Below are 19,552 nucleotides of genomic sequence, written 5' to 3'. Positions count from 1 at the left end.
GCAGAGACTCTGACAAGCATTTCAGTGGCAAAATATATTTACATTTTTTTGGGGGGGGAAGCAAATTTATAGGATACGTTACATTTTCAGAAAGCTAGCTATCAAGTACAGGAATGGCAGATCACCTATAATTCACAAAATAATTGCTTAGTTATTAGCAAAACAAGAGGTTTGGGTTTTAACTGATGGCTGTTAAAAACATTGAAAAAGGAATAAACTGCTTAGAATATGTGCAAACCTCATGCAGATTAATTCCTTGATGCTCCCCCACTGCATATTACACATCATGTGTTAAAATGCAAGTAATTACACAGGTTTCTGTAATGGACACTAATATTTGAAACATTTGGATTACATTTTGAGTTTGATTACATCTCCTTTCCATGGAATCATTTATCCATATGTTATGAAAAACATCTCTATTCTTGTGATGTTGTGCAGCCGTTTAATTTGTTTTCAAGAAAATCACTATAAACTAATTTGCTACTCTGCAAGAATTTGGTGAGATACATTAATCATGCCAGAATCTAATTTGGTCTTGTAAACCTATTTCTGTAGGAGAGAAAAAAATCTACTTGGAGTACTGAAGAAGCGCTATTTTCATTTACTTTTAGCAATACCTGGTTTAATATAAACAAAATTATAATTAGTTTTGTTTAGAAGTTGGTATCACAGCTGTGACCCAGTTGGGGTTAGTTTATGAACCTCTCTATTGTAATTAGAGACACTTGGATCACAAAAGCCTCCTCCAGACCAGTACGCTTGAGGTTACTTGTACAGCATCATTTTACTCTTTGTCTCTATATTCAGCAACCTACTTTTATTGAGACCATGCATGCCAATCAGAGAAAAATGAAGATATGAAAACTGTAAAAAACAGTGAGCTTGAGTTATGACAGTTTTAAAGCTTTTTACCCAAATCCATTTGTGCAGTTGGACTCTAACCACTGCGATGAAAGCTAAAACTTTACTAAACACCGTGAGTAGGATGAACACCTGTGAGACGGAGGTTCATCCATTTGGATAAACAGAATGTGATTGCCCCTCCATTAATATCAGTGCTGAACTATCATCTCAAGTAATTAAGTAATCAGAATATCTGCACATGTGTGCGCACATGCATGTGTGTGAGTATCTGGGAAACAGAGAGAAGGTTCAGACACAACTGAGCACTCCGAGCAGTTCGAAGGAGAAAAGGCAGAGGCATTCACTGGGGTTTGCTCCCCTCCAGAGGGGCCCTACTTGCAGGGGGTGATTTAAAGCAGATCTCTTTCTGTCTGCAGAGGAAACCCAGGGTGATTAACCTCAGCTGGTGAAATTCAGTTTTTGTGAATACCTCCCTAATGTCCCATCTGGTTGATACCATGTATTGTCAGATTTGCAGCTTAATACTCTCCTTTTCAAGACAAACCACACAACCTTAAAGACAATAGGTTTAAGGGCCCAAGAGGGGCCAATTCTGCCCCCCTTTGAGATAAAACAATACCACTTACATTATCATTTACTTTTAAGGAAGAAGATTAGAGCAATAATCCTCCAAGATGCTGTTTCACTCTCTCTTGCACCTTTATTTTGCAGGTGCTGGGTTTTTTTCCCCTGTCAAAAATTTTATTTAAACCAGAAAGTGATGAATATGTTCATACAAACAAATTATTATACTTCACCAGAAATTCAATAGGCTTGCAGCTTAATCAGAAGTAGGCATGATATCTGCAGTGCTTTCCCATAATGCATTCTCACAAGTTTTGCTTTCGAAGGCTGACGAAGTACTGCACTTGTTTCCCATTTCCAACATACTGCTGCAATATATCATTGCTCTAACCACTGTTTGGCTTGTAATTTGGTTCTGGCCAAATAACAATGCCACTTTTTTAGTATTCTGCTGATTTCCACAATTAGACATTCAGTACGTCCCCAACTACATAGCCAGCAGTCATTCTGACTAAACAAACAAGCTTGGGAGTGTAAGACAGAATTAAGTCAACAGGACAGAAAGTGTGCCCAGAATTTTGAACCATATTTTGAAATGTTACTAAAGTGACAATTGCAAGGTCCTCAGGATCTCTAACACAAGGGTGTTTGTAGTTTCAGTACCTATTAATGCCTGAGAATAGAAAAACAAAAAAAAGAACAACACCCACAAGTGCCCTGCTGTCCGTATCAGGGGTGGCTCCATCAGCGAAGCTAGCCTCAGCTTATACAGAACATTGATTTTTATTAATTCTAGCAGAAAAGCTTGGTAAAAGGCTGAAAATATTAAACCATATAAAACATTTTAAACCCCAAAGATTTTATATAAATGGCCCTGCCAGAATCGTGGTCAGCACTGAAAGAATAATTTTGAATAGGATTCCAAATATACAGGCAAGCTATACGGCTATTCATTTATTCTTTCCTGAATCTTTGGTATTACACTGAAAACACTATATTGTGATTCTAATAGGCAAAATGACACACTTAGACCTGGTTACTGTAAAAATGCGTGGAAACAGGGTTCTATTTCAAACACAGCATGTTCATAATTGATTACATACACTTGGTCCTGAACAGTCAATATAGATAAATATCAGTAAAATTATAGCAGCAGAGCACCATTTCTGTTTGTGTGACATATGCGGGTAGAGTGAATGCCTGAAACTGCAAGATAGTAACATTATGATGGTGTATCACTGAAAATATATTATATGCCCTAGGCATGCTTCCTGGTTTGGAGAGGAAAAGCTAGAAAACGGACAGTCGAAAATCACAGCTTGTTACCTAGCTCTGTGTGTACTCACACTCCAACAAGTAGCACTCATTTTCTCATTTATCAATCCCATTAAAAAAATTTAAAGAACTGTTCTGGTACAATGATTACCAAACTGTAACTTTTGACATTTAAAACATTCCTGTAGATGCTCCTTTGCATCTAGAGGATGTAACTGGAAAAAACTGAGAAAGATCCTCCTGACACACCACATTTTAGGTACAACATCCACAAGAGATACAGGAGCTGTGAAATACTCCTCTCTTGGTATCAAGTTTGGCATAGATATGTGCACACCGTCTTTTCATACAACAAAGTAAAATCTCTCACTCATTTCCTGTTGAACAGGAGTTATGCTACTAAACGGGTGTGAAAGTGAAAGGTAGAAACCAAGTGAAAGATACAGCCCAGAAATTCTCATAAAGTCCATTTCCCAGCAATGTCAGCTCCTAGAAGATGCCCTCAATGGAAGTAGACCATTGGTTAGTTACTGCAGCAGCCCTTCCTCATTGCTAGTCATGGCAGTAAGAAATGGCAGAAATGAAACCAGGGAGAAGATGTGGCACGAAACATGCCCTGCTTGCAGTTTTCTCATCAGGATAATTCTTTGAGACAACAGTCAAAATTCTGAGCAATTCTGTGCATTCTTCTTCATAATATTTTCATTAAAAGCTGACATGCTGTATGAAGTGCCATGCTGTCTTTGTGTTTTCAGGATGTGATTAGGAGCTAGTTTTCATGTATGTATTTTCAAAAAGCTTTTATCATGTGATGAAGGAGAAACAAACCTTCAGTAGGACATTAGAATTCCCTTACTGCAATTTTGCTAAATCTCCCATCTGTTTTTCGAAAGCAGAAATTATGTTGTCTTCTATTTTGTATTTAACTATTGACCTTTTGCCTTTCTATTTTTTCCCCCATATGCTTTTTGATCATATGTGAAAAACATAGCTACAGTTCTCTCATTTCCTGATTTTCTATATTTCAATTATACTTCAATGGCTATAAATACAGTGATGATGGTACAAAAACATGTTATGAATGAAACCTGTTTTGTACTATCCCAGCTTCTGAGAACTGCTACGGTTTGAGTTGCTGTCTTCCGTAGCCTCTGAAGTGTCTTCTGTAATATAATAAACCCTGAATCTGCTCTTCCCTTTGCAATGCAGTCGAGCATTCTGCTTCCCATAATGCTGCTACATTATGATTTACAACTATAAATAATTATCCCAAGTTATAAAGATAAAATATAAAACTTTAAAGCAATACCATTAGACACCATACACTTGAGACTCTGAAGCAGCCATAAGCAAACATTGATTTTCATAAAGAATGGAAAAGAAGGTGAGAATGAAAAGCACAGCTCCTGCTTAGGATTAATTCATCAAAAGCTTGGGTGCAAAGAATGGAACTAGCAGGCAATCAGTGGCAAACTGCACCTTGTTTCTAGCAAGTGGGGCACCACATTTGATGGCCCCTATCTTAAAAGGTGAGGAAAAAAACCCAACATACAGTTCTCAGAATAGGATTTGACAATGTGTGAGGTTCAGAAATAAAAGGCATTATCCCCAAAAGGGTAAGCATCAGAGATGAGAAGGACTTACCAAACCTCTGTAAGGCTTGTGTCCAGGTGTGTGACCTTGTGAGTTGATTTTGGTTTGTTCTGTCATGTCTGGACAAACATTCATTATAACAGTTGAATATATAGGATTCCTGGCTTATTCCTACGCTATTTGTCATTGCCTTCCTTCCAAATACCCCTCAATTTTCCATACCTTTATTTGCTTCTTCTTCAAGATTTATTAAGCTTGAATGTCAACACTATTTAACTGCCTTTACAAAGTACTTCTTTTTCTCTGTGTAGACTTCCAATAATCAGGAATTCTCTTTGTGAATCTGATGTTAGTTACCAAGCTACTCTAATTCCCTTCCATGTTCTTTCATCTCTTTGGATTGTACTAGTGTGAGAAGGTGGTGGTATGGCAGGTTTTAAAAGCTGCAGATGTCTTAATAACCATTTATATTATTTGTTCTTCTCCTGATTTCTCATTTTAGTGGGCAATTCTTTTCCAAGAAAAATACACACATCCACTAATTACAAAGAGACATAAAAATAACTGTTCACATTTCAACTGTGGTCAAATTATTTCTTTAAGACTGATGAAGTAGATTGTGAATAATCTAAATACAGCCAGCCTTATTTAATTATTTGAGTCCCACATGTGCTTTAAGAACAATATTTACATTTAAGATTTTAAAATCTGTGTCCTAACTAGTGCACATTTTTTATGCAACTTTTCATCTTTGATGTGTTTAAACTGTGCTTTCACTACTCCTGCTGCAAGAGGGATGGGGATGTTTTTTTCTCACTGGGATGGCCTCAAGGATACCGCTACCTTTTGTGTCGATGTGAGATGTGCATGAAGCTGAGGTCCGCAGAGGCTGAGCCAGTGTGGTTTAAGCCCACTCCAGATGCACTGAGATGGTTTTCCAGGGGAGTAGGGCCAGGAGGCTCCTGCAGGAACAAACAGTCTATAGGGTGAGGTACGTCCTTGCTGTGCTCTGCTGGAGCTGCACATGCTCTGTAATACGGACAGCTGGGTGTTTTGTCTAAGAAAAAGTCTTGACACTTTCATCTGGCTTCCTACTCTTTGCCTTTCTGTTTACTCACGTGAAAACAAACCCACTGCCCTGAAACTTGCCTCTTCTGATCCATACCAGCAGCTGCACTAGGTCCAGACAGTGAGAACCTTTTAGTGAAACAAATGCTCAACCATAGGTAAGCCTGTTAAGCGATCTAAAGCCTGGTAGGAGAAATCTGGCCCCCAAAACTCAAGGCCTGACTTAAGTTCAATTTTCACACTGTTTTTCCCTCTCAAAACACTAGCCCTTTCAAGTCATATTTTAGAGCTTTCATTTATAAAATCAATGTTTCCTGACTTTTCCATAGTGATATAAATATGAAGACAAGAGATGTGTCCAGGGAGGAAATATAGCACTAAAATACTGAGCTTTTTATCTCCAAAGTACTAAATGCAAATTAACTAATGCATGCTAATACAGTGATTAGCTACTTTGCCTAGGTTTAGTGCAATGACTATGTTTCCTAATGCCATCATTCAGTGAGAGATGGTTTGGTATCACACTGAAGCCAGAGCAGCTTTTCATAAAACATAATGTGCTTAACATCTATGTATTCCCCACTGAAAAAGAATGTAAATCTATTTAAAGTACTGATATTATTTGCAAAAGACAACTGCTTTTGGAGAAACATTTTGAAATCAAGATTAGCTTTGTGTTACAGAAAGATTTCAATGATAGGCAAAACCATAATGGATTGTTGTTGGGTAGGTGGAATGAGGGTGGAGCTACAGACATTTCACCTGGGATGACTACTGTGCTCTGCATAAATATCATAGGCATTGACCAATCACATCATCTTCTCAGGAGCAAATAGCACAGAAAGTACTTAGAGGAAAGTGCTGTCCCCTCAATGGGCCTCTCCCCTCCCTCTTCCTTTGGGGGATGAAGTATCAGACTTTGCCTGTGGGCTTCCCAGAGGACCACGCTCCATGGACAGTTGCATGGCACATACAATTCCAGTGTTCGTATGCTAGATTAGATACATATTTGTACACCTCCCAAAGTAACGAGGTCCCAAGCCACACTGAGGCCTCTGAAAGCCTCAAGAATGTAAATGATAAGAAGAAAAAATAGCAATAAACAGAAATTAAACAGGTAGCATCACAGGTATTTGTGGAGCTTTGGAATGACCACTGGAAAGCTGGCATAGTATCAGTGGTATGATGCATACTGACATCTCTTGGAAAAAGCAATCTGGAAAAAAAACCAACATGAATATAATGAATGAGCCTTTATTCTGCATATGAAAGTGTTTCTCATACTGACAAAAGAAGGTACAATATTTATCATTCTAGGATCACAGGGGACAAAAAAACAATATTAAATCATGAGATGTTTTATTTGTCAATTGGCATTGTTTTTTCTGTCCTTTGTGTTACCAGAATGATAAATGTTTTCCTTTGTGTAGGAAAAAAAAAGCTTGGATACTGGCTGTGCATTCTATATATTCATGATATAATTTTTTGAGAATTTGGTTAAATCCTCATAAATGCCAATGTTTATATTAAAGGTGCTAATAAGCTTTTTGGGATGATTCTTGTTTGCTTTTTTTCCTTCTCCACAGTTTTATTTTATAGTCTCCTTCATAATATTTTATTTTCTAGGACAGATGAAAGAAGATTCAGTTATCAGAGTTCTTAGGATAACTGGTGGGAATATTGCAAAAGCACAATGTGATCAAAGCGGCTGGAAAAGCAATCCCCAAATGACTAAGGGCAAAACTGCACCAGTCCCAGAATTACAGAAAGAGCTGATGTGTATGAGACATATTAAACACTTGCATTTGAATTTTTAATATCGAAAATAAATGTCACAGCATTTTCGTGAAGAATCTATTTGTCTTGAATGCAGCTCATCTGCTACTCCTTGCAATGGATTATACCTTTTACTTTTTATCCATCTTTAACTCCTGCTAAACACGAGTGGTTGTAACATCTGATAGGAGAGAATTTTTTCATATTTTTTTTTTTAGATTTTATGTTTTCAAAAGCTGGCACAGAACATTCCAGTGATGATATGAGAGTTAACATACTTTGTTGCCAATATTTTCGAATGCAAGCAATGTCTTCTGGTTTGCACAATTCAGGATGAATATCACTGTGCCATCTAATGTGACTCAGCTTTGAGAGCTTCAGGGCTTGGCTCTGCCTTCAGTGCCCTAAGTACACATGGCTGAACTTTTTTAGACAGCAAATACTGAACATGTAAATAAATATATAATTAGTAATCCAATTTCCAAAGACATATAAGCAGGACACCAAGAAAGGATTATTTCATAATGGTATAATTCTGTGTATGCTTTGAGTGCTGGGGAAAAATTCCTAGAACACAGCCAACTTTATCAGACAGATTTCAATTGCTAGGGTAGATGCACTTTAGAATAATACTTAAAATTACACAGAAATGTATTCTATGTATGTTATGTATCGCCTCATGCATAAATAGAACAGCTCTTCAAAATAGCATGACGAGTTTTCATTTTCTTTTTCAGTGTAATTGCTATTACTGTTACTCAGACATCTTCCTGTAACCTCTCTCAGCTGGTCAGGGATACAGCTCCCATGGTGTTGGGTGTAATGTGTGAGCACTGCACCAGAGTTTGCAATCTAAACTTCTCACTGTGTTTACATTTTCGTGTTAAAAGAAACATATTCATAGACCTCCTTAACCCACAAACTTTTAAAGTCAGGCTGAACATGAAGATTTAGCTAGGCTTTTCTCCTATGCAATAACCTACTAAGCAATAAAAGTTCTGGAAATCACTGTCAGCTCTCAGTTACGTTGTGTAGTTCAGAGGCTTCAAATTTTTTTCTGACATCCTGTTACACAGCTACTACTGATGAGACCTTTGTAAATAACCAGGCTAATGATGTACAAGAAAGAACACAATTTACCTCACTCATGCCCATTTGCACTTGCCTTGCAGTTCTAACACAAGTAAAAAAATATACTATTTTACATCAAAAATTGTCAATATAAATGCTGCAAAAATCTATGGAGCAATAAGACTGCATTAATCAACATTTTTTTCAGAGAGAATTGGACTAAATTATTGTGAAAACTAATAAATAAATAAGCTGCAAAATTCCATGACTTATATAGTTAATTTTAATATCAGAATGAGTGAATGAGGTTTATTTTAAAACTGTCTATGCTTAGAGTTATACACAAAATAAATAGGTAAAAAAAGATTTGTGTTTTTTAACAGATTGTAATATTAGCACAAAATTTCTGAGAAACTTTTAAGACCTCTGCAAAAGTAGTTTTGTGTAGAAAATCACACGTACGGAAGGTACAATGAAAAGTCAAGAAGTTTCCAGATTTTGATAGATTTCAGGCTGGATGAGTCAAAAGATAAGCCCTGACACTGGCAGGCAGTCTCCCTTGAAAATTTGGGCTCCATATACAGACATCTTCAGGTAAAGCAATTTCTACCTTCACCTCTGCCTCCAAATGCTGGTCTCCAAGGACTTCATTTCAGCCAAGACCTGTCAAAACTCCCAAATGCTTTTCATTACTGAATTCCTTCTGTATGTTCTCTGTCAGCTGTGTTAAAATAATAAATTCACAACCAATTGATTTTTGAAAAGGGAGAGAACCACTTGAACTCATCACCTGATTTTGTTATTTCAACAAGTAAAATTTGAAGCATATTTAAAATTGTTGTTTGAAGTCTTTGCTTCCTATGGCTTTTATGGGGTTTAAAGTAGCAACAGGTTCAGAAGAAGACATAATAAAACCAATTCTCAGTAGGATGCCTATGAGATATGAGGGGTGTGCTCCAGTCAGTACATATCCTTTACAATCATTTATATTAATAGTAATTCAGTGACAAACACCCAGAACAGACTAGTTGTCTTGGTGTTCTCAACTGGTGCTACGAAATAATAAGATATTTTTCTATTCTGATGTATCTGGGGGGAATTCAGGATACTTCTAAAATTCCTTTGAGAGGTGATTCTGTACCATTTTTGTCAGCATCAAAGGAAGAAAACACACAAAACCCAGCACTGGACTAAGAAGGTAACAACAGTTGTATTATGTAAAAAGCAGAAAAGAGTCTTTTGAAATTGTGTGTGTAAACAAGGAGCTTAGTTTGGGTGAAGCAGTTGCAAGAACACCTTAATAGAGGATAAGATAGCAATTAACAATGAAAATTCACTGATGCAAAAGATAGTCCTCGAGATTAGAATCTTATTGAAACAAATGCTCCTCCATTTTGTCATAATGAATTGAGCTGAAAGATCTGCAAAACCAGTTCACTGAACACATGAGAAGAAAATAAGAATTTGTTACTCTATAGTACAAAACTTTGTGACCAACACATGTCTCTACAGCATTAAATAGAAACAGGAATCTTGGGGAAACAGAATAACAGAACAGGAGAATTAGGCATAGTGCTATTTGAAATTGCAGTGTGGTAATTATGAAAATATATACAGATACATCAATTTGTACAGTCCCTTAAAACCCCAGAAAGAATATGCTTTATCCCAAATGGATAAACAAAACATTCAAGGGAACAGAGATGAAATGGCATAGCAAGGAGAATAGGGCAGGGATGGATGAAGCTGATAGTGCAGGGAAGAAAGGGGCAGTGGTGGAGCTAAGATGAGCATGGGGCAGCTGGGGAATATTCTGAAATGAGAGAAACTGCAGACACAGAAATGAGAGAAGCATTAAAAAGTGAAGATTGAGAGAGGTACACTACATGTGTGGGAACAGACTGCTCAAATTAGAGAAATCCATCAGATCAAGGTAGGCTGGGTCTTTGCAATGAGGACAAAGGTCGCAAATTCATTGGAGGCATCTAAATTTGGAAGGTATCAGGTCAGATTTGAAAAATCAGTGGAGAGGCATGTCCAATAAAGACTGTAGGTGGGGTGAATTGCCCTTTGACAGAAGTTTTCAGAAAGAAACATTGATCAAATCAGTAACACATCTAAAATAATATGCGCAGGTTGTGTGAAACCTTCAGATTAGATGGGAGAGAGATAATACAAAATCCAAAAAAGAGATTAAAGCAGGGAAAAATAAACGTAAGTAACTGCAAAAACAGCTGTCACAGGGAATTGTTGCTGAACATTTGTTTACAATGCACACCCTAACAGGTCCTGTGTTCTTCAGTGTTGCCATTTGTTGTAAAATGTGGCAATGACAGAGGTAGGCACAACAGAATAGCTAGCAGTGGTGAAGATGGTATCCATAGGAAAGAAAAAAACCCTTTGTTTTTTAAATGGGTTATATTTAAATATTATTTTTTTTTAGTTGCTTTGCCACTATATCAAAATACAACGTTACGCATCTGGAGAAATAACGTGGGATATACCAAAACCAAAGCAGTGGCTTCAGAAAGGCTCTCCATTTCATAGATCAGGTAAGGGTAAATTGATTTTGGGAGTTCTAAGGAAGGAAAGATGTGCTAAAAGGGTTCTTTCACCCTTTCAGCAGGAAAGATTTAACATCCAGGTCTAAAGGCTGAACTCAGGAAACCTAAATGAGGTGAAATTAAAGGAACTTTGAGAAATTATCAGAGTAGGCAAGTCAAGGATCCATGTGTTAAACACATGAAAATAAGGAATCAATAAGATACCCTGAAAGGTCAACAGACTTGGAGGCACTTGGAGGCAGACCATCAGAAGAAGGACCATGACAGGAAAGCACTGGAAGGAGCATACGTAGGTGGGAGCAATTACAAAAAAGCCAAAGTGCCTTTTTAAAAATCACCTATATGTATATAAGTGTATATATATATGCGTCTATATAGTTATTCCAATTGAACTTATTTCACTGCTAATTTACTGAAGAATTATTCTGTCAACATCACAAACTGAAGAACTCAGATATTTCAGTAATTTCAGGATGAAACAAATTATCTGAAAACATGCATTTCTACACTATCTAGTTAATAAAATATTTTTAGCAAATGAAAACAAAACCATGAAATAAGCTTCTAGATGAGAAAAACTGAACTGAAATTATCAGATTATTAATACATTTTGGGTTTTTCAGTCTGTAAAAAATCAACATAAATACTATTTGAAATTAAGCTGTAAATACATATTTTCAGATCACCAACTACTTGCATTTCAGTCACAAAAACTTTGAAGAAACTCAGTTGTATGGTCACACTGCAACTATGTTTTCTAATACTCCTAATGATGTGCTACAAGCTGTATGTAATTAGGCCTGATGAACCTTGTCCCTTAGTAGGGACAAACCCAAGGGTTAAAACTGAAGTACAAACAAAAGATGGTGCAAAAGAAAGCAGAAAATGTACTGCCTTTGGAAAGGTCTTCCTAGATTTGAGGAATTATGGACAAGCGCTTATGTGCATCAAAAGATATCAAAAAGAAGTTGTAATTCTTGTTTAAAAGAAAAAAAGGAAAGAAAAAAAGAAAAAAAAAAGCAGGCCTGTAACCATTCAGAGATACTTTATCCTTATCAGGTGCTGTGCTGTTAAAAAAGCTCTGTACTCCATGCCATGAGTGTACAAACCCTGTACAGGAACCAGACAGTGAACATATAGTCATACATTGTCATTCTTACTCCGATAACAAAATTAAATTTTCGACATTTTCTGCATGACTAATCCCTCTTGATTACATTTTGAAGTTTTTCAGTGAATGGTTAATTAATGATGCAGAAGCCCTCTTCTTTGTGTTTCTGCCGTCTCCAGGCTGAAAGGATTGCCAGGCTTTGGTGCACAGCTTCCACCGTCTAGACTCAGCCCTATTAGGTTGTTCCTTTTCTTCCCATGGAGGCATGCGACAGAGATACAATGAACCTCAGCACTGGACTCCGCACCCTGTGGAGCCATCACCAGCCAAACTCCATTTGCTCCTCTTGAAAAGGAGCTTTGAGAGGAATTGTTGCTGGCCAAGTGTATTGGGTCTGGTGGAGCCCATAGCTGCTCTCATTGTGCTGTGTTGTACCAGCACCTAGAAAGGTGGTGATGATGCACCAGTGTTTTGACTATTGCTGAGCAGTGCCAGCACAGCATCACGGCTGCCTCTCCAGCCTCACCAGTAGGTGCCCCTTCCTCTCACCAGTAGGCTGGGGGTGGGCAAGATCTTGGGAGGGGACATAGCCAGGACAGCTGACCCAAAGAGACCAATGGGATATTTTATACCATATGGCATCTGCTCAGATATAAAAGCTAAGAGAAAGGAGGAGGGAGGAGGAAGGAGGGGCATTCATTATTTATGATATTTGTCTTCTGGAGCAACTGCACTGAAGCCCTGCTTCCTGGGAAGTGGCTGAACATCACCTGCTGATGGGAAGTAGAGAATACATCTTTCGTTTTCCTTCACTTCCGCACATGCAACTTTTGCTACTGCTTCGTCAAACTGCCTTTATCTTGACCCACAAGGGTTTTTTTCCATCTTGTTTTCTCCCACCCTGTTCTGCTGAGGAGGGAAGTGATAGAGTGGTTTGGTGGGCTCCTGGCATCTAGCCAAGGCCAACCCACCACATCAAGAATAACAGCCTCACCCCAACCTACCAGATCAAATATGGAAGAAAAGTGGGTGTTCAGTGATGAATGAAAGGAGAAGGCCTGCACAGATTTCATATCTGTTGGACTTTGTTCCTCTTGATTTAAGAAATATTCCTCATATTGTTAATCTCTTCCTGGAGATATGCACACAAATGCTTACTATCAGGTCAATGCATCCATCGCATGCTTAAACTTTTGCACAGGCATCTTGATCAGGACCTTACAAGAGACCCATCCTTGTCAATGGGGGTGGTATCCATCTATCCCTTAATGGAAGCATTTAATAACACTTCTAGGAGATTCACATTATTTTCTTCTTCCCTACAGTTACCTTCCACAAAAAATATTTGTGGAAACAGATGATCTACCCACAGGTTTCAGGACACTTAACATCAGAACTGCAGAATGACCCTCAAACATAGCAGACATTTGCTTCAAACCAACTTTCTATCAGCCTTGATGCAACTGTGCACAAAAAACATTCTCTTTGCAAATCTCTTTCACAAACTGAGGTTAATACCTGGAGTGTCTAGACCAGAGATTAACAAAAACGATTTGAAGCTCTTTATAAAATGTCTGAAGGGAAATCAGTACTACAAATTACATATTAAAGTACACCCATAACAAGGGATCTATTACAGCTACAGTATATAATACAGCACTGTGCTATTCAGCAAGCACTTGTAAGGGATGTGTCAGGAGTGGGAATTTCTTTTTTCACCTCTCTGGGAATATACAGTATCACTGAAACTGGAAAATATTATAAGCATACCCGTGTGTTCATAATCTTAAACAGAGTTATCCACCACAGTATATTCTCCTGTGCTTCGGTCCCAGTATGGTTAAGGTTTACTTTAGGCTTTTAATCTGATCATGCATACCCCTAATTGTTTCAACTATAATTATTGATGTTAAATTGTTTTGCCTTTGAAAAATGTGCTTTGGAGAGACCAAAACAGAAATTAAATGCATGTGAAATAATAAAACTATTTCAATGCACTAATTGCAAAACAATTTAAAAAAGCTTCTTTTGATGAAATAATTGTTTTAATTATACACTGTACTAAGGTTCACCAACTATAAACATTTCAGCTTTTAGCAATAAGATAATTCCATGTCTACTGTTTTCCCACACTTTATTTCAAGGTGTAAATAAACTAGAAATATAAGTTACTGCAAAAGGACATCCAAACAAAACAGAAGTGTTTTCTTGTCATGTGACAGGGTTCTATCATAATATACTGTCAATAGATATAGCTAAGTGCAAACAGGCAATTCATGAATTACCTAGGAGAAACCTTAATATTGGGGCATTAGTAGGGAGACCAAACCCCAGGCTGTTCAGAAATGGCATCTGCCCACAGAGGGCTCTGAGCAGGGCTCAGCCAGGTCCCTTCCGTTGTAGAAGGGCTGCACCAAGGCAGCTCTTCTGGCAGAGGATTTTCTAACTGGAAGTCTTTGCAAAAGACATGGCTTTCCCATGACTGCCGGCCTTAAACTCTTAGATTCATAGACAGTTTGTTTCCAAAACAAAATGAGATGCTTCTTGACTGCACACCGTGGCAGACCATAAATTCTCGATGGTATGTTGTCCACTGTCTCAATAAAAGTAAATACAATAATTCTTATCCACGTGGCAGCGACTTTCCATTGGGCTGGTCTTAAAGCTTTCTTTGAGGGTGAGATGCTTAGAAAAGGTGTTAAAAATCAAATACTGTAGTAGTGAAAATTTAGTCAATAAAATGACTACTAAAGGTAATTGCATGATATTCCCAACGAAATACCTCAGATTTGGTATTGTCTTTATTGTTGAGTGGAGACAGACATAGTAAATGTCTTGTGACACTTGGTAGGAAGGGGAGGGGAAAGGAGATATTTGTGATACAGAAAGAATGTTGAAAGGAGATGTTAGTGAGACATTCCACATGTAGACATGCTCTGGCATAACTGCAAACAGCTTTACAGCTATAAAACACTCACATCTCTTCTCAGTTTAAAAATATGCCTGTAAACAACTACTTTATATTATTCTGTGAAACAAGTACAGTAACAACTGCTTGTGTTCTTACTGCCTGCGAAAGCTCAACACGCAGCAGTGAGATGGTTTCTGCATCAGTAAAAATCACAGCACTACTCTTATGAAATTTCAGAACTATCGGTCCTTCGCAAGACAAAGAAAAATCCTCCTGCGCTCTGACTGCTGAATCAGTGTAAATAGAGCAAAACCAGAGGAACTGCTTGGCAGGATTTTAAGTAGTCTCTTATCTCTACACTGCATTCTTGCTTGTACTGCACCTCAATACACGCACAACACTTGTGTTGGTCTTGCTCTCACTTTGTAATCCACCAGTCAAACTGGTTGAAGGATGTCAGAGACTAACGTATATGTTTAAACTTGCCCACCTGGTAATTGCATGTCAATTTCTTGCCAGCTGAAAAAAATTATCTTACTGAGCTTTTTTTTTTTTTTTTTTTTGTGGGGAATGTTATTTTAAATAACATTACTGATTAATTCGTATTTTCAACTCATTGATTTTCACACTGTCCTTGAAATTTGTTCCATTATGAGGAAAAAAAAATACTCTGCACACATTTTGTCATGAAAGATAATGCTGAAGCCTTCAGAACTGCTACGTGTCTTATCTTCAGCTGCTATTAATGGATGCTCTTTACTACAGGCAACAGGTAAATCCCAAATTTGTCTAGCTGGGGTACTGGTTCTCTTTCCACCTAGCAAGCAAACCACTAAAGTCCTAATTGATGTTACCTGCAGTGTCTAAGTACTTGAACTATATATACAGATATATATGACTTTATGTCTGTAATCTTCAGAACAAACTTTGATAAGAAAAGATATCATTACTGCCTTGTACCTGGTTTTGTTAAGGGTTACTGTCTCAGAGAATTCGTGCTCCTCAGCTGCAGAAGTGTTATTTTTTAATTTTACTTTTTGACTTTCTTTCCATTATTTGTCAAGTATTTCATTTTTGGAATATATTATGTAGCACTGGTCAAACGCATGCAACAAAAATGTTTGAAAATAAAATATGTCATAAGGTTGATACAATCTCTTTGCATAGACAGATGCAGCTGATCATTATGGGGCACATTTCCATCACTAACAAAAGTTTATTGGCCGTATCTTTAAAACTGACAGTGTCTTTCAGGATCTATCAAATGTATCATAACATAAGCTATCAAAATGAATAAAATATAAAGTGCATACTTCTTAGAGACATCATTTCCAAGCACGTAAACTTTTATCTTACTTCTGAAAAAATGTCAAATCACTTGGAGCAGCACTTTTAAAAATATGATTTATGAAAAAGGCTTATTTTACAGGCTCTGGGAACTACATTAAAGTCCTACAAACAGCAGGGCTACCACAACTTTTAACAGCGAAAGCAGTAAAACAGGTGACGGATGGGAGCAGGTAAGACAGAATCATGGTCCCTGCACTCAATCAAATACATCTGCATCTGGTAAATAGCTCTAAGAATTAAGTATGTTACAGCTGATGAAACACTCTTCCAAAATCTCAATTTGCATTCAACAGATCAGACATTTGTAGCACAACAGACGCTGCCACACCAAGGTGCCAGCAGTAATCTAGTGGGCAGAGGAGTGCTCTGAGTGTAGAGATAGGTGAAGACCTCGTGGCTAAAGTGGAGAGGTTGAGATGAGAACAGTCCAGCCATGCCAAGACATACTGCTCTTCTAAGTAAAGCCCCTTCTTAACGTAGGAACCATAGCGTGCAGTATCATTATTTACATAGCATTCAATATGTGACATTGTTGCCTACATTACCTCAAATGTGAGAGCTTCTCAAGGTTATTTCCTGTTAAAAACTAGTAGTTGCTAAGCCTCGCCATCCTTTCAGCTGCATAACATCCAGGTTAACTAATGCAATTGTTCTACCCTGACTCTATACAGGCTGTCCTTACATTCTACCTGTACTTTGCAGGTCAAAGATACGTCTGGTAACTGCATCGCTGTACTACATTTGACAGGCTGAAATAAAAGGCAATTCAGCTCAGTTTCAAAGGGTTTTTTTGATTTCATCCGACTTCAGCTGCCTAGATTGAGGTGACTAGACCAAGCGAATCATCTAGGCTCCCTCTGTAGACATCAGAGGACCAGGGCCACCTCAAGAGCGAGATTTAAAACACAATTTTATTTTGAGCTCATGTAATAGAACAGGACAAGACGTCCTCTCCAAATGCTTCATTCTTGCTGTTGACTAACAAGGAAACTTTGATTAATTTAGATTAGAAACCTAACTTCTAGATGAATGTGAGACAGTTCCTGGTTATTTTGATATAGAATGGGTTAGGAACAGCTGCAGGAGCAGCCTCATACAGACAGCATTAAAGATAATTCTTGCTTCAAGCAATTCACAATTTAAGCTAAACTAAAATCCCATTTTGGCTATAAAACTATTTTAAAGAATGCTTTTTGGGTTCATTTTATACATCCTAATGGGAGAAGGATGCCATATGGAGGGATTTCATTTTGTTAAGAGATACTCAGTGCTCTTATCTTCCTATGTACAGCGTGAAAATTGAAAGCAAACAAAGCTTACCATACATTTTTACAAGCAATTGTCATTTTAAATACAGAGAACTTTATTAATATATCAAGGGGATACAGAAATACTAAAGTGAGAGATCTCAGTGTAAAAGCTTTTTTAACTGAGTTAACACCACCTAGCTGTACATAGTTATCTTGTATTTATTGGTTTGCCTATATGGATCATGGCTGTTTAAAATGTCATGGATTATTTTCCAAGGATCATTTTCAAAGAGAAATTGTAATTTGCCAAATACAACTGGCATATAAAATAACAGATAATGTAACCATATGATGAAATTGCTGTCAACTTGTTTACCAACTGTCCGTTATGATCAAACATGGTCTTGTGATTATTTTCCTGTTCTGCTTGAGAAAAGAAATTTATTTGACTTCCAAATCCAGGCTTTTGTTCCAGTACTCTTTGAATTCTGGGAGTAGAGAAGAATTTTGTAACCTGCTTTGCCAAACAAAGGATTTCATGTGCTCAAAAATGAATCTCATCAAACTCTCCATGGCCAAGAAGTGTCTGCTGATATGATGGAGGAGAAATCCTTCAACGTGGATGAGAAGAAGGAGCATTCCTTGCAGGGTGCTCCCCACTTACAAAGTAGATCAAGGGCATGCAGCTTCAGTTCATATACAGAATGGTGTTGTAAAAAATGTACTTACCTAAAAATTTTGGTGATACTGCCACTATCTGTGAGCTTTCTACTGATTTCCCACTTTTTATGTCCTAAAACCCAAGATATTTGGCTTTACTTCCAAAACCCTTCTCCATCAAACTGCCTCATTCTTAGAAGGAACTCCCTGCAGTCGTCTGCAAAGCTGCCTTAAATAGCTCATTTTCAGATCCTGCCTGATATGTTGCTTATAGAAAACTCATAGTTGGCCTGCTACTCTCCTTTGAACACTGATTTTTGGCTGACCAGTACTGTCACATTGTTTCCTTATGCTCCCCAGTCTGTCTAGATCCATCTGTTGTCTCTCGTATTGTACTTAGATTGTAAGCGCTATAGCATCAGAACAATCTTTTTGTTCCGAGTTCATTTAGTGCCTAAAACAATGCAGGATTGACCTGTGATTAGGGATTCCCAGCACTGGAATAATACAAACAAGCAAAAATTCTCACAAATAACCCAGCTGGAGTGCCAGATACAGACACTGCCTTGCAGACATCGCAGCATGGAGGAATCAAATTCCACCAAACTAAATTACCAGGCAATACAGGTCCATTTGGTCACCACTGCAAAACAACCTTCATGTTCCTCTCACTTTTCAGTCTAGCACACAGTTGTAGCTTTTAGCTAAATAATATCTGAAAAAAACTTATTAAATTATTGCATTATGCTTTTTAAGTTCTGGGGCTCTGATTCCTGCATCTCGACTCTTCTAAAGTAAGCAGGCTTAGAATCTTCTTTTCTCTGTTTTACTCGAAAAAGTTGGAGTTTGAAACCCTTGAAGCTAAGCTCCCTCGAAGCCATTTTGGGTGTAAGGAGATGTTCACTCACAGCTTTACTGGTTTAAGGCATTGTTGCCTTCTGGCATGTGCTACCATGCCTTGACCCATACCTCGTTCACCCAAGAGGTGAAGGAACAGCATGTGGGAGTGCTCCTCAGCTGCTCTGTTCAAAGACAGGGACCTTTAATTTGAGCTACCTCCTGTGGCATTTTTAAACTACACCCTTCCTTTCCTCCTCCCGTCTGCCTTGGTCTTGCCTGGACTGCTACTCTCAGCTCATGCTGATGCTCATGATGCTCATGCTGATCTCACCAGCTCATGCACTGATTTCTGTCCACCCTTGGCCAGGTTGCGTTCCAAGCCTAGCTTCTCAGGCTTTTCTGCCTAGATCCCCACAACAGTGCAAGGAATACTCATGGTCACCCAGTCAAATCTCTGCTATGTTGGGGAGACACATACATATTAAGAAGCCACTGTGAGCAGATCCCAGAAGAGCAAAGAAACAAAACACCACGTGTGTGTCTGGATGCAGCAAATGATGGATCTTGTAACATCTCCAGAACTCCATGGATGCAGGATTTGAGTCTATTGGGACTGACCAACACAGCGGGGGAAGCTCATGCTTACAGCTAT

General features: G+C 38.0%; 1 protein-coding gene across 2 annotated transcripts in view; it reads right to left on the bottom strand.

The window, feature by feature from the left end:
- The window catches only part of ATRNL1 (attractin like 1), a 524,489-nt gene that overhangs the window by 10,171 nt on the left and 494,766 nt on the right, over nucleotides 1-19,552 (bottom strand). The gene's annotated exons all lie outside the window — the stretch shown is intronic.

Source organism: Falco peregrinus, chromosome 1 (genome assembly GCF_023634155.1).
Source record: "Falco peregrinus isolate bFalPer1 chromosome 1, bFalPer1.pri, whole genome shotgun sequence".
In the NCBI taxonomy this organism is placed as follows: Eukaryota; Metazoa; Chordata; class Aves; order Falconiformes; family Falconidae; genus Falco; species Falco peregrinus.
The sequence above is the reverse complement of the archived record's forward strand: the minus strand, read 5'-3'. Positions and strand labels throughout refer to the sequence as shown.